This window comes from Monodon monoceros, unplaced genomic scaffold, assembly GCF_005190385.1.
Source record: "Monodon monoceros isolate NGI ecotype Baffin Bay Population unplaced genomic scaffold, NGI_Narwhal_1 Super_Scaffold_7, whole genome shotgun sequence".
In the NCBI taxonomy this organism is placed as follows: domain Eukaryota; kingdom Metazoa; phylum Chordata; class Mammalia; order Artiodactyla; family Monodontidae; genus Monodon; species Monodon monoceros.
In genome coordinates, this window is record NW_021703784.1 from 45,938,957 (window position 1) to 45,954,158 (window position 15,202).

Consider the following 15,202-nt stretch of genomic DNA (forward strand, 5'->3'; position numbering starts at 1 on the left):
TTTGTTAATATTGATGAACTCTTAGTTTTTGCTTCTCTCAGAATTTCTTTATGTCTTCTTCAATTCTGAATGATAACTTTGTTGGGTAGATTATCCTAGGTTTTAGGTTTTTCCCTTTCAGCGCTTTAAATACATCATGCCACTCCCTTCTGGCTTGCAATGTTTCTGCAGAAAAATCAGCTAGTAGCCTTATGGGGACTTCTTTGTATTTGGCTCTGTTTTTCTCTTGCTGTCTTTAGAATTTTCTCTTTAACTCTTGCCATTTTAATTATGATATGTCTGGGTTTGGGTCTTTTTGAGTTCAACTTATTTGGGACTCTCTGTGCTTCCTGCACCTGGAAATCTATTTCCTTCTTCAGCTTTGGGAAGTTTTCAGCCCCAATTTCATCAGATACATTTTCTATTCCTTTCTGTCTCCCATCTCCTTCTGGGACCCCTATAATGCAAATGTTAGTATGCTTGATGTTGTCCTAGAGGTGCCTTAAATTATCTTCATTTTTTAAAATTTGTTTTGCTTTTTGCTCTTCTGATTGGGTGATTTTCATTATGCTATCTTCCTGATTGCTTATGCATTCTTCTGTATCACCTAGTCTGCTATTAATTCCTTCTAGTGTATTTTTCATTTCACTTACTGTATTCTTCAGCCTAACAGGTTCTTTTTTATATTTTCTACTTCGTTATTAAAATTCTCACTCTGTTCATCTATTCTTTTCCCAAATTCAGTAAGCATTCTTATTTCTGATGCTTTGAACTCTTTATCTGGTAAATTATTTATAGGTTTTTTCAGCACCTTTTCTTCTTTTTCTTTTGTTTGAAACATATTCCTGTCTTCTTATTTTAACTTTCTCTGTCTCTATGAAATTAGATGAAACAGTCTCCCAGTCTCGAAAGGGTGTCCTTGTGTGGGAACATCCCTATGCAGTTTGCACGTGCCCAGTGGCTTTGGTGGGAGAACTGGATCTGAAGTAAGCATGCGTCACGTCTTCCCCTGGGGTGTGCTGGAAGCTACCATCTTATGGGAGGTAGGGCTAGAGATGGAGGGGCTAGAATCAGAGCCAGGTGTGAGCCAGGGCTTCTCCTGTGCTCACTGGCTATCACCTCCTTATTGGGAGTGGGGTTGGGGCCCAAGATGCTGGTGCAGAAGACATAAGGGTTAGGTCCAGGCTTATTCAATTCCTTCTAATTGTGTGCACTTTCCTTGGCAGTGGTACCTCTGCTCTAGTGCAGAGCAGCACCAGAGCCAGAGGGACTGGAGCAGGCATCTGGTGCAGGCTGGGGTACACCCTGGGATGGTTGTGGAAAGCCACCCAGAGTCCAGGCAGTTTTCAATCTGCTTCTTCTGTGCTGTTCCCGGGAGTAAGCAAGCTTATATGTGTATGCTTCATGAGCAGAGGCTTGGTTTCTTACAGCCTTCTGGTAAGTCCCACTGGGTTTCAAACCAGCTAAAGGGACTTGTCTTCCTAGTGGTGGACCCCAGGGTTGGGGTGCCCAATATGTGGCTCAAACCTTTCACTCCCTGTGGACGATCACCTGAGCCTGTGATATTTCCTTCCTCTTCTGTGTTCCCTGCTAGGGGTGCGGTGCGGTTCCTGGGCAGGAGTTGCTCCATATGTAGGTGTGTTTTTGATGTGTATGTTGGGGGAAGTGAGCTCAGAGTTCTCCTACTTTGCCATCTTGATCTCCCTCTTGCGTTGTGACTTTTGTATCAATCTGGGTAATAATATAGCCTAAGTAGAGGAGGTGATACATAGGGATTTGTGTCCATTTACATGCGTGTAGATATCACTTAATATTTATTGAATTGCATAGACCAAGATATTTACATATATGTCCTCATACTCTTTCTTCTCTCCTCGCTACTATTATTACCATTCCCCATGGTCAAAATTAATAAAGAAAGATTATGAAGCTAATGCACAGTAAGATACCAGAGATGTGATTAAGATAAGTCTGAGTATCACTTCAAAGGTTTTTAGAAAACATAACTTTAGGCCTTAGGACTCTAATATCAACCCTGAGTGTACTTTTTAGGTCCAGAGACCCACCTTTCCTGTGTTCAGTTTTCCTTAAGTAATGAGGGTTTCCTGTACAAATTCAGGTGCAAGTAAAAAAGGCCAGAATCTCAAACACTGTATTAAGCCTGAAATATCATTCGAGACATAAATCAAACTCTAATTTGGATAGTGGGTAAGAGCAGGGATTCTAGGATCAAACAAGTCTGGGTTAGAATCCTGATTCTACCATATAGGAGGAATCTCCTTAACTTCTTAACTTCTCTCTGCCTTAGTTTTCTCATCTGTGAAATGGAGATAATAATAGAAGCAAACTCATAGGTAGTTGTAAGGTTTGGTGGAATAATATGTGTGAATTTCTTACCATATCTGGAACATAGTGAGGGCTCAATCAGTGTAAGCCCTTATTATTATTATTGTTGTTGTTGTTATTAACTACAAGGTTATCCTGCCGTACCCTCAGCTGTAATACTCCCAACTTTAATCTCTACAACTATGCTAACTCTCTGTTTTGGCTTCTGTTCCTCCTACCATTATATTAACTGACTTTTTCTGCTTTATTAAAAAAAAACTTCTCAAGTGAAAGGAACTGATTCATTTAATCTATCACCACCTTTGTAAAGTGGAGTTCTTATACCAGGCCGTTTCAGAGCCTACCATGCAATCTAGCAATTGACTGATCTTGGGTCAGGTGCTCAGCAATCACCAGGCAGGCTGGTATAGCTTATGAGTAGGAAATCCCTCAGAAGGGGAATGCAGGTCTGTCAGGCACTCTGGTGCTTCATAAAAGAGGATGGGGAAGCATGTACCTGCCATGTGGCTTGAAAGGGAGTACAGAAAAAAAGAGCCAAATGGTAATACTTTAATTAATAACAACTATGGTGCTTAAATGAGTCAAAGTTATATTGTTTGTTTAGGTAACTCATCGTTAGTGAGTTTGGGCAGCCAGGAAAAGGAAGTTTGGAAATAAAACAACAGACCAAACAGGTCACTCAGGGCAAAACCTGTTTTTGTGATGTATGACTAGAGTCTGTCCAAGTTTCTGACAAACAGTTGTTACCTAAAGAGGAACAGAATGTGGAGTCAGCCTTTCAGAATCTATTGACTCTAACCTCTTGTGAACTATAGGTAGTTATGCAGCTGCTTGGAGAGATTTCTTCCCACGATAGTCTGACCTCAAGTGCTCTCAAGGTCATTTTGTGCTGAGTGTTTTTACTATATCATTTGTATTAATTCTTTTAGGCTAAAGGTAGAAAAAGAAATGGTAACACTAATTATTTTTTAATGAATCAGTTGGATGGCAGGGAGGGATGGGCAATTTTCTTGGATCTACAAAGCTAAGTCCTAAAGCTCCAACTGGAAAAATAGTGACAGCTGTTGGTTGTTATATGTCCTTTAGAGATAAGGTTCTGATGTGCTTGGCATCTACCTGCATAGTGACTGTTAGAGGCTTATTCTTATATTTCTAGATACAGAACAAGTCAAGACTATAGTGGAAATCCTTGAGAATCAGGAGATTCAAGTCCTGGTTTAGTCACTACTAGCTTTATGTTCTTGGAGAAGCCACCTTAATTCACCAGCTCCAGTTTCATCATCTGTACAGCGAGGGGTTAATAAGATGATTCTCATCACTCTCACAGTTCTAGCACTGCATGATTCAGGCTCATGGCTTCTTTTCTTTTTTGTATTAGTCCATTCAACCTTTTGTTTCCAGATCACGCCATGCAGTTTTATGCCTCTATCTTTTGAACCATATATGTTCTTTGCTCATTCATTCATTAACTTCTGTATCCATCCTTTCATTTATTGATTCTCTAATTCCACATTTATTGAGTATATACTATTTTTCTAGCAGTGATGTTACAGAGTTTACTGACATGATCTCTACTCTCAAGATCCTAAAAGTCAAGTCAGAATATAACCATATCTCTGCCTGCTTTTCCAGCCTCGTGTTATACCATTCTCTTTCTTTATTGGATTTCTTTAATGTTTTTGCCATGCTTTCTTCTTCCTCAGGTTTCTGCACATTCTTCATCCCTTCCACTTCCCTGTCCCTAAATTCCCATGCCTGAAAATGCCTACTTATCCTTAGGGCTCAGTCAAAAGTTCTTCCTCCTTTGGGAATTAAACTCCCTAGGTTAGACTTTCTATCATGTGCAGTTGACCCTTGAACAACACAGGTTTGAACTGTGTGGGTCCACTTACATGGATTCTTTTCAATAGTAAAAACTGCAGTACTACCCCATCCATGGTTGGTTGAATCTGCAGGTGCAGAACCTTGGATAAGGAGGAACCTTGGCTAAGGAGGGACAACTATAAGTTACGCATGGAGTTTCAGCTGTGCAGAGGGTTGGCTCCCCTAACCCCTTCATTTTTCAAGGGTCAACCATATTCTCATTAATTATGCTTTCTACTTCTAGCCTGACATTCATGACACTATAGTAACAACTTGGTAAACCATTACATATGTCCATAATATGTCCAGAAAGAAAACTTTACTTCTGGATAATATGAATGTACATGTGTCCCCAAGGATGCTTCAGAATTCTTATTTTCCTTTCCCATCTATCTGTTCATACAGAGTCCACCTCTGATGGACATAATATTTCTTTCCTTTATGGTCTTCCTACCTTTTTCTCCTTTTATTCTCCTTGTCTGATAGCTTCCCCTTCAGAAGGAGATTCCATTTATTGTCCCCTGAGGAGTTGGAGGGAGTGTTGTATTTTCAGGTTTACATATCTTTGAAGGTTAGTTTAGACCCTTAGGTACTTCAGAGTGAAGAAGCTACAAGACAAACAAATTGTTCTGTGCCTAACCTATTATAACTTAATTTCAATGTGTTAACTGTGCTAATAAATATTTTGTTTCTTTGCTCCCCAAAAAACAAAAGAGGAGGGAAATAGAGTGAAGGTAGGGAAATTTGTTTTGCCTCATTGTTTAGTATTTTTCTTCCTGCTAGACTTAGTTTTTGTCAGGACAGAGACCAATCTGTCTTATTCACTGCTGTATTTCCACTGTCAGGCACAAAATACATGCTTAATAATATTTATGGGATAAATGAATGAATGAATGAAGGGTGAAAAAAGATATACTAACAAACTGATTTTTACCCTACAGGGTGAGATGTTCTATAGCATAGATATATGATATCCCTATTTGGGTATATTATATTTAAAGAAGATAATGTACGTATTATAGTTTTGTAAATCCTAAAACACTATATAGCTACTTTGGCAAGACACTGATAAGCTCTATACTGCAGTGGTTCTCAAAGTATGGTCCCTGGGTCAGCAATATCAACATCACCTGGAAATTTATTAGAAAAGTAAATTTGGGGCCACATGTTAGACATACTGAATTGGAAATTCTAGGGTGTGGCCCAGTAATCTGTTTTTTAAATCAGCTCTTCAGGTGATATTGGTGCATGATAAAATTTGACCACCACTGCTCACAAGGGATAAAAAGTGAAGTGTGACTTGGCCTATAACTTTGCAAAGCTTAGATGTAGGGAGATAAAGCATATATACCAGTGACATGGGGCTGTAAGAATCACAAGATAAATGCGAAGTGCAAAGGCAATAGAGGGGAGGATGGGAGAAATGACTTGTGGTGGAAGAGGCTTCAGGGATAAAGAACATTTGAGCTGGAACTGCTGAGTCATGGTCCATAAAACACTCTAGATGAAGAGAAAAACAAAATAAACAAATAAAATCCCTGTAAACCCAGAGCAAAACAAAGAAAATCCTACAATTATTCTAGACATAAAATATCAGTTTGTACTAGTTAAGACCACAGGCTTTGGAGTTAGACATATGTGATTCCTATCCTGGCACCAAAAGTTATGAGCTAAGCAAACTGGGCAAATTTCTTAACTTCTCTCTTCCTGAGTTTCCTCCTTTGTAAAGTAGGTAAAATAATAGTTCTTATGTCATAGGATATTTGGGAGTAGTAAATGAGATAATGTATTACATGTAGTGCTTAACATGCTATGGTAAAGTCTTGATAAATGGTACTTATTATTATTACTAACACAGAAATAAACTATTGAAGTTTAAAAGTTGCATAAGGGGTCTTCATCTAGACAACCAGGAAGAATTTACATCTTCTATTTCCTAGATGTAATTTTCATGCTTTTTTTATTTTAAAAAAATTTTTAATGTTTATTTTTAAGACATTAAAAGAAACTTTGAAACAATCTCAAACTTGAACGTTCAATGCAATAATTTTTATCTCGAACTATTTGAGAGTAATTGGTCAACCTGTTGTTCCATCACCTCCTGATACATTAGTGTGTATTTCCTGTGAACAAGGAAATGTTCTCCTATGTAACTGCAAGGTAACCAACAAAATCAGCAAATTAACAAATGTCCCAATAAGATTGTGTTATAGTGAAGAATTCAGTTTAGAATCACATGTGGCCTTTAGGTGTCATATCTTTTTAGTTTCCTTAATTCTGGAATAGTTCCTCAGCCTTAACTTGTTTTTTGTGACTTGGACGCTTATGAAGATAGGAGTATCACAGAAGCAAGGCTGTGTTCTTTTCACTGTATCCTATCGGGTGGCTCATGATTATATTTGCTCCATTTACTCATGAAGTTTACTTTGAATACTCGATTGATGTGTTCCAGGTTTTAGGCTTCTCCGCTGTGAGGTTACTCTTTTCCATTTTGTGTATGTTTTTACGTGTACATGTTTATGTCTATATGAATATTTATGTGTATTAAAAACCATGAGCTCACACTAATCCAATACCACATAGTTCATTATAGTTTTCTTTATTTTCATATTTTGACTCCCTTTTCTGATAAACTCTCATTATCCTTATTTTATTTACTTATTTGGTCAATCTCCCTATCTGTAACCAATCTTCCATTATCACTGCCACAGACACACTTCTTACCAAACTTAGGTTCTCACAACCCTCACTAGGCCACCCTTCTGCACAGATGACCTCCTCACCCTATGTAGCTGTGACAAAGCATCCCAGGCCTTCCCACAGCATGGGCACCCTCCTCATAGAGGTCAGGCTTTGAGCCAATGCTCCAACAAAATCTGAACTGTTTGGCCCTCTTCAACTTGTTTTGGTTTCAACAGCTCACATCTGGCTACCTCTCTGTGAGAACTCCTTCCTTAGTCTGTCAGTCTCTATAACTGCTCTGGGCCACCTTCACATGTTGATGTCCTCTTCACCCTCCTTGAGCTCTGGCACCCTGCTCTGAGCCAACATAGCTCCTTTGCTCAACCTCCACCACCAGAATAGGCCTTGCTCTACTTTACCTAATGGCTTTAGAACTGAATTGTTCAGTAAGGAAGGAAGGGGAAGGTAGGGTAGGGAAAGGAACGGAAAAGGAGAAAGGGAATGGGGAGAGGAAGAGGAAAGTAAGAGGAGCTCATAGATGTATTTTTCGATAAAGCAAGAGTAAGTATTACTATTTTCCAAAGATGGTGAATAGAAATATTATCATGCAGTTTTTCTCATCTGGGAATAGGTAAGATGGCCTTCTTGTTTGATTATGGGGTCTGTGTGGCTTTCCAGCTGTTTCAAGATTATTGCACAACATTAGCTCATCTAAAAGAGAACAGCAAAGCTTCCTGTCACACTTGTAGACTGCAATGGATTGGATAGTTCTTGTACCATAAAAACCATCCATCTGTAGGCTGGCTTTCCACTCTCACTTCAGAACAAAAGGTAGTATACTTTATTTAGCCAATGTAAAGGTAAGCTACTAATAGCTTTAATATATAGGGTAGCATATTTTCTAACCTGTACTTTTGTATTTGGACATATGATTTTCCCTCATGCAAACCTTTTAGATATTGGGGAAGTTGGGAAGAAAGGGAGGTGACATGTTCAATGGCTCTAGACTTTATTTTTCTACATTTTATTTAAGCAGTATGTTTTAGTAAGTTGAGTTAGCACAATAGATTGAAAGCTTAATATAATGGATATGATTATACCTGTGCTATAAGGGTATGCATATGATAATTTTACATAATTAATATAATCTATCAACTCCAATCAATTATAATATAATTATGTCATTTGTGTATAATAATGTAATTATATATAATGGAAATTATACCATAATTATAATAAAATATTATCATAAATTTTATAGGAGTATACTTTCAATAATTTTTACAATTTAAAATTGGTCTTTCAGATAAATTGGTACACTGATGATGCAGAACAGTATTCTTTTTGAGATTAGCCATCAGCTGTCACTTCTTGGACCAGTTCCAAATGAAGTGATTACAGACTGTCATTTAGATCAATCCTTTTGGAGTAGTGGAATGTGACACTTTTCTCAAGTGGTAGTTGACATTAGGTGTTTAATCTGCCAAAGAAACACCCTTCACCTCATGTTACACGTAGAAAAGACAAAGCTTTTGGTATTCATCAATAAAGCTCTATATAATCTTGTGTTATAATTCAGAACTATATGTCCAAAATAAGAAAAAAGTAAAGAACAAAGTGAAACAAATTGAAAACAAAAAAGAAAATACTTTGGCAAGTTGTAATAAGAGTACTTGTGTACCAGATTTAAGGAGATGAGAGGGACACTGTCTTTTTGCATATCAGAGACAGAATTTTATTTTCCTACTTAACACATGGCGCTATCTCTAGGTATAACTTCTCTCTGTAGACTGAATACTATTCTGGCCTCATCTGAGTTGTAGTTGTATTGATCATAAAATTGCATAAAATCACCATTAAACAGAATATTAAGTAAATCTGTGCTTACGTGCCTGACAATAAAGTTTCCCTCACAGTCTGGTTTCTTATTTCATACCTATCTTGTCATCTTTTTATCTTCTGCTTCTTATTTTCTGTTAAAGTCATCTCCAATTCCACAGGAAAAATCATTACAATAGTATTGCATAACTAATATTTATTGAATACCCTGTATTCATGGCATGTGTAAAGCAAACCTGAATTGTTGATGCCAATTATGCCATCTATAATAACATCTTTTTAATGTTTAAAATTTAACATTGTCTCCAAACTTAACTATGCTGACCGTCTGTGGCTACCTCTATGTAGAAGCGTTTTTGCCTCCCCTTGGTATTCATCAGCTAGGAAGATATGGTCCTTGGAGCCCAAACTCTCATTCTGTTTGAGTTTCCGTTGATGGGGAGAGAAATTCAATAGCTTCTGCTAAGCACTGTGCAGTTGAGATTAGTTAAAATATTCTTGGTAACAGGCCTTGGAAGGTTTTTGAAAGAGTTTCTTAGGTTTGGTTTTCCTTCCATCTGGTGATCTGAAGAATTTCCTAAATGATATTTTAGTCCTGCATTTACAATGAGATATGCTAGTTTTAACATCAATACCATTCAATTAACCCCTAATGTTCCATTAGGCATATAACTGAGCATGATGTAGCAAAAAGAGTGTAGGCTATTGTGCCAAATGTAGATTCCAATCCTAGGCTCGCTACTGCACAGCCCTGTGACCTTGAGTAAGTCTGTTTCTCCATCTTTAAAATATAGGTGTAATAATAATGCCTCATAATATGATTGCAAGGACTAAGTAAAATAAATGATGTTTCAAAGTGTGGCTGCCTAACATATGGTGGGTAAACGACAAATGCTAATTTCTTTCTTCCTTTCTTCCCTCAACGAGCAATATCAATACCTAAACGCAGACTGGGAGATATATGGTTTTTTGGGGGGTGGGGAGGAAATGTGGAATTTATGCAAGAATATGGAGTTTAAAACTAAGATCATACCATTTTACCTATAGTTTCTTATCTTTCTAGGATTTGTAGAGTTTACATGGTAAACCTTTGTGAGGTTAAAAAGGATGTATAACATTCCTGTATCTTGGATGATTGATGTGAAATTGAAGTTTAATTATCTCTTAGATATGGAATAAGACGTACCTGGTGGTAGTTTGGGAATATAAGTGCTGATAAAAGGTAGCTGATTTGCATTAACAATATCTTGAGTTTATTTAGTGCCTGCTTTTTGAGCACCTTGAAGTATCACATTTATTCATCAAAGAGGTATTTTGAATTAAAGTTTGTTTTAGGGGTTGTATTTTTAAGAACCTTTTTTTTTTGAGGCAAAAAAATACTACATTTTGCTTCATGCACATCTTATTGCATTTCTATTAACATTTCTGTTTTAATTAGTTACTTTTTTTACTTGTAAATAACAGTTTTCTGCCTCCTTTTCAAGTATTAATTCTACTTTATTGCTCCAAGTGTTCACTCTTAACTGTTCTGGAAGAAATGACTCCTACCTAAGCATGTTCTGTGTTCAGGTTTCCAGCATTTAATGGGACCTCCTGTGTACACAGTATTGTTCAAAGATGATGTATTAATCAAAAGAATAATAGCATTTATTGAGTGTGTTCTATGTAACTGTTCAACTGTTTGAAGTACTTATGTATGTAAAGTTTTTAGGTGAAAAACTGAGGCTTAAAGAGTTTAAGTGTCTTGCTAAAAGTCACACATTTAGTAAGTAGCAGAGCCAGGGCCTGTCTGACTTCAGTGCTCGTGCTTTAACTTCTAGATTACTATACTACTTCACTTTTGCACTACTGATCTACCTCTCCCATCACATTCTGCACTTTATACTTTGCTCCCCTTGGGGTCTTTTTTCTCTAGATATTTCTTAAAATGTTCCTGGATATTTCTCAATGCTATACTTAGCCCTGCTATCTCCTAGTCACCTTCCCATTTTTAAAAACTTTATATTTTGAAATAAGTTCAAATCTACGGAAAAGTTGCAAGAGTAGTACAGAGAGCTCCTGTATATTTACTTTACTCAGATTCACCAATTGTTTACATTTTGCTCTATTTGATTTATCATTCTTTCTATATGTGTGTCTTTCTTTCTCTGTATATTTATATACATACATACATACACATGTGTATGTGCATATTATTAATGAACCATTTGAGAATGATTTGGGGACATCAGGCCCCATTATGACTAAATAATTCAATGTCTGTTTCCTAAAAACAAGAATATTTCCTTACATAAATAGTGCAGTTATCAAAATCAGGGAATTTTACATTGATACAAAACTATTATCTAATGCACAGTCCATATTCAGTTTCAGCAGTAGTCACCAAAATATCTTTTATAGCTATGTTTCCCCAGTCTATCAGGATCTATCCAGGATCACACATTACATTTAATTGTCATGCCTGTTTTTTCTTTTATATTTTGTTTATTTATTTATTTGGCTGTGTTGGGTCTTAGTTGTGGCATGCGGAATCTTTCGTTGTGGCACGTGGGCTTCTCTCTAGTTGTGACATGGGCCCCAGAGTGTGCAGGCTCAGTAGTTGCAGCACATGGGCTCCCTAGTTGTGGCGTGCAGGCTCAGTAGTTGTGGTGTGTGGGCTTATTATTATTGCCCTGCGACATGTGGAATCTTAGTTCCCTGACCAGGGATTGAACCCACGTCCCCTGCATTGGAAGGCGGATTCTTAAACACTGGACCACCAGGGAAGTCCCTGTCATGCCTCTTTAGTCCTCTTTAATCTGCAGTTTCTTGACCTGAATATTTTTGAAGATTCCAGATCAGGTATTTTGTAGACTGTCCTACAGTTTGGTTTCATCTGATGTTTCCTAATGATTAGATTCAGTTTATGCATTCCCGGGAGGAGTAACACAGAAATGATGCTATATCCATCTTGGTGGTTGATAACAGGAGGCTCCCAATGCCAGTTTGTTCTAATTTGTGGGGAGATACTTTGAGACTATGTAACATTATGTTCCTCACCAAAATTTTACCCACTAGTTGCAGTGTCCATTGATGATTTTCTAATTCCATCATTTCTTCTATATTTTTTAACAGGCATTCTCCTGTAAGGAAGAGCTTTCCCTTCTCTTCCATTTAATCACTCATTTATTTTTATGTCAGGATGAATGCAGAGATTTTTATTTTACTCAATAGGTTATAATCTATTACTATTATTAATTTACTTTAATGCTCAAATTGTTCCAGATTTTGTTAGTAGGAGCCCCTTCAAGATGGCTTTCATGCCTTTTTGATATGTTCCCATGATTTTTCAGTACTTCCTTACTTTCTGATGCAAGTCCCAGGTTCATCTTATAGTTTCTCTGCTGTAGCCCTAGAGCGAGTCTTTATCCAAAAAGCCATGGTTCCTTTTAGTAGAAGAAAGTATTTTGAAACCAAATTTCCTTCCCTCATCCCTTTTTTCCTTTCTCCCTCCTTTCCATTCTCCCTCCTTTTCCTTCTCTGCCTCCTCTTCCCTCCCTCCCTCCCTCCCTCCTTCCTTCCGTGCTTTGTCCAGGTATAGAAGAAGCTCAATCATATCAGAATATTATGGAAATTTGTTTGAATCTTTTGTGTGTAAGCATTTCCTGATTCTGTGGTCTTAATTCTTCAATATATATTGGGTTTGATCATGTCTTTGGACTCTGGGTTTCACACTCATCCCTGCTATGGTTTGGGCTCCTTTTTTCCCTAACTTGGTACTTGATTTGTACCTATCACTGATGTTGCTTTCACTCTCTTTTCTTGGCTGTAAAATTTAACTTATATTTTCTTTTCATCCACATTTAACTTTAGCCTACTCCTCATATTCATATTTATTCTTCTAGTCCCAGGTAATACACTTAAAGAACCTTGACTGGCTGCCAGACTAAGATAGGACACTTACTCCATTGATAAGGACTTTATTAGAAATTCTGTTACTATGCTTCAGTGTCTAGTAGTCTTGGGCTCAAATGGACCAAGACAATGATAAGTTTTTATTTTGCAGAAGTATGGTATCTGGATGCAGCATAAGGAAATTGGATATGAGCATTTACCCAGCTACCAAATAGAACCAAATGTTCAGGAAAAGCTAATGGAACACTAAGACTGCACTTTGTAACATCTTTAAATATAGCAAGCTCAACTGTGTTATACTGTTTAGCTGAATTCATAATCAGGTGTTTGGTATGGGAAATCCTGCAGAGAAAAGGGGATGCTAGAAGAAGCACAAGACATATGTTTTAAAAGAAGGTACATCTTACAAAGATTACCATTTCTTTATTGAGGCTGTATGGTGAGAATCCTCAGCTCATTTCAGTGAATTCTTTGGTGAGTTACAGCCATATCTGCGAATCACAAAAAAACAAATGAACCAACAATAACAAGCTCCAAAGAGGTTTCTGGTTGGCAGGCTGGAGAGATGACTGTAATTGTTCCCATGAATACTATGTGTAGCAACATGATAGCTGGGATGGGAGGAAGCAAAAAAGAGCCTTTCCCCAGTCACTTTTATTCCAGCCTTTGAGCTAATAGATAAGAAAGTATATAAATATGTTAAACATCTTGCATTCTGGTTACTTTTTTGTTTTACTGTGGTTAAGTAGATAATTGCAGAGCAATTTGTGAGTCATACTAGGAAAAAAAAATCTCATGATTTAAGTCATATTTTCTTAATTTAATTCAAGTTGTGTAAAAGGAAATCCATTTCTCAGTCACTCACCATATTCACAGTTTGTCCAGTGAGTTTTGGCATTAAAAAAATAATCAAATCTCCTTCAAATGAAACAAGGTTCGCCACTTCTGAGGATATTAAAAATAAGTTCCTCGGATGCTGGAAGGCATATCTCAAGGAGGATCTCTAAGGATCTTTTGAAGAAAGAGCACCATCACTGAAATAAGTATGTCATGTTGGATTGTCTCTGCTTGGAAAAAGATGAAATATTTTGAGTATATGAGTTTTTAAGGGTATGCTTAAAAAGACAGTTCTATTTACTACGAATTCCCTTGATCATACTGTTTGATAGTTGAAGACCCAGCTGCGGCAGAATCATCTTTACAAAGGCCAGCTCTCATCTTTATGGAATGTAGGTTAAAACAAAAGAGAGAGATTGGACTGAATAGATACTGTCTAAGATATCACCTGGAAGTTGATTTTTTTCTGTTTTAATGTGTCCTAAAGGCAGAGTACTGAAATGTAGTTCCTTTTAGTTGACTTTGTAGGTAATTGAATCTGAATCAATTTAGTCAATAATATTCACTAAGTAGTTATTATTATTATTTTTCAATCAACAGGCAGAGTTCTTTTCTTGTCAACTTGCTTCTCTTACTGGGATGTCCCCTGACCCCTCACTCTGAAGAGAAAGAGGATTGTAATAACTCAGTAAGGGATGTTTGAAATGAGAGTATGAAGCCTTGGGTTCTAATCACAGAGGTGCTGTTTCTTACGTCCAGTGTTGCTGGTGGATCAGAAGCCATTGGCACCACCTGGGAGCTTGTTAGAAATACAGAGATCCAGGTTCCATTCCCGAGTTTAGTCATAATTTGCACTTTAACAAAATCCCCAGGTGATTGAGATTCATGTGTATGTTAGAGTTGGAGAAGCACTCATCTGTAAATTTGATAATAATTTATAGACTATTTAAAAAGTAATTGGGAGGTCAATATGGGTGTGCCTTCAAGCATGTGAGGAATTTATTTAGAATGTATCCTTAGAGGTGGCAAAATGTTTTCATTTGAGGGAGGACTGTGCAAAATAAAAATTGCTTGCAGTTGTGATCAAATAGTCAAGTAGTCAAATCACATAGAAACATACTCCCAATAATGTGTAGGTTTTCTGCAGTCCTGCGTGTGAAAAGGTTTGACTTTATTCAATAATGTTTCTTCTCTATGAGCCTTAAATAGAGAGGGCTTCCATCTCTGGGCTTCCGTCCTCCCTCCCTCCCTCTCTTCCTTCCTTCCACAACTTTTGAATTCATGTAGATACCCCCAATTCCAAGCTAATACCAACTGTACTTTCTCATTACCCTCTACCATTTGGTGGAGAAGGCTGTATAGAGGCCAAAGTCATTACTTGTAGGCCCTTTCAGCAGACAGAGTTAGGGAATATATGTATTTATACTAACCTGTGTGTATGCATATTTGTAAATATTTCTCTATGTATCTATTCATATCTCTGCCAAACAGGAGTCTGTAATGTTGTCTTCAAATCTAATCCAAAATCATATGACTCAGTCTAGTACGACACCCCACCCACTTTCTTTTTTGTAACTTCCTACTCCAACAGTGAGAAACCTGCCTCCCACTATCTACCATCCATTTATTTAATTTTCATTTCTAGTTATATATGTACAGTGGCTTCAAAACTGTTGACTTGGATTCCATGAGAAACAAATTTACCAACTAGAGTATAGACTAGGATGCTTTTGTGTAGTTTCTTTGTCTTTGGTTCTACAGT

General features: G+C 37.2%; 1 protein-coding gene across 1 annotated transcript in view; it reads left to right on the forward strand.

Annotated features, from left to right (window-relative positions):
• Positions 1 to 15,202, forward strand: part of DLG2 (discs large MAGUK scaffold protein 2) — a 2,046,181-nt gene that overhangs the window by 277,409 nt on the left and 1,753,570 nt on the right. The window lies entirely within an intron of this gene.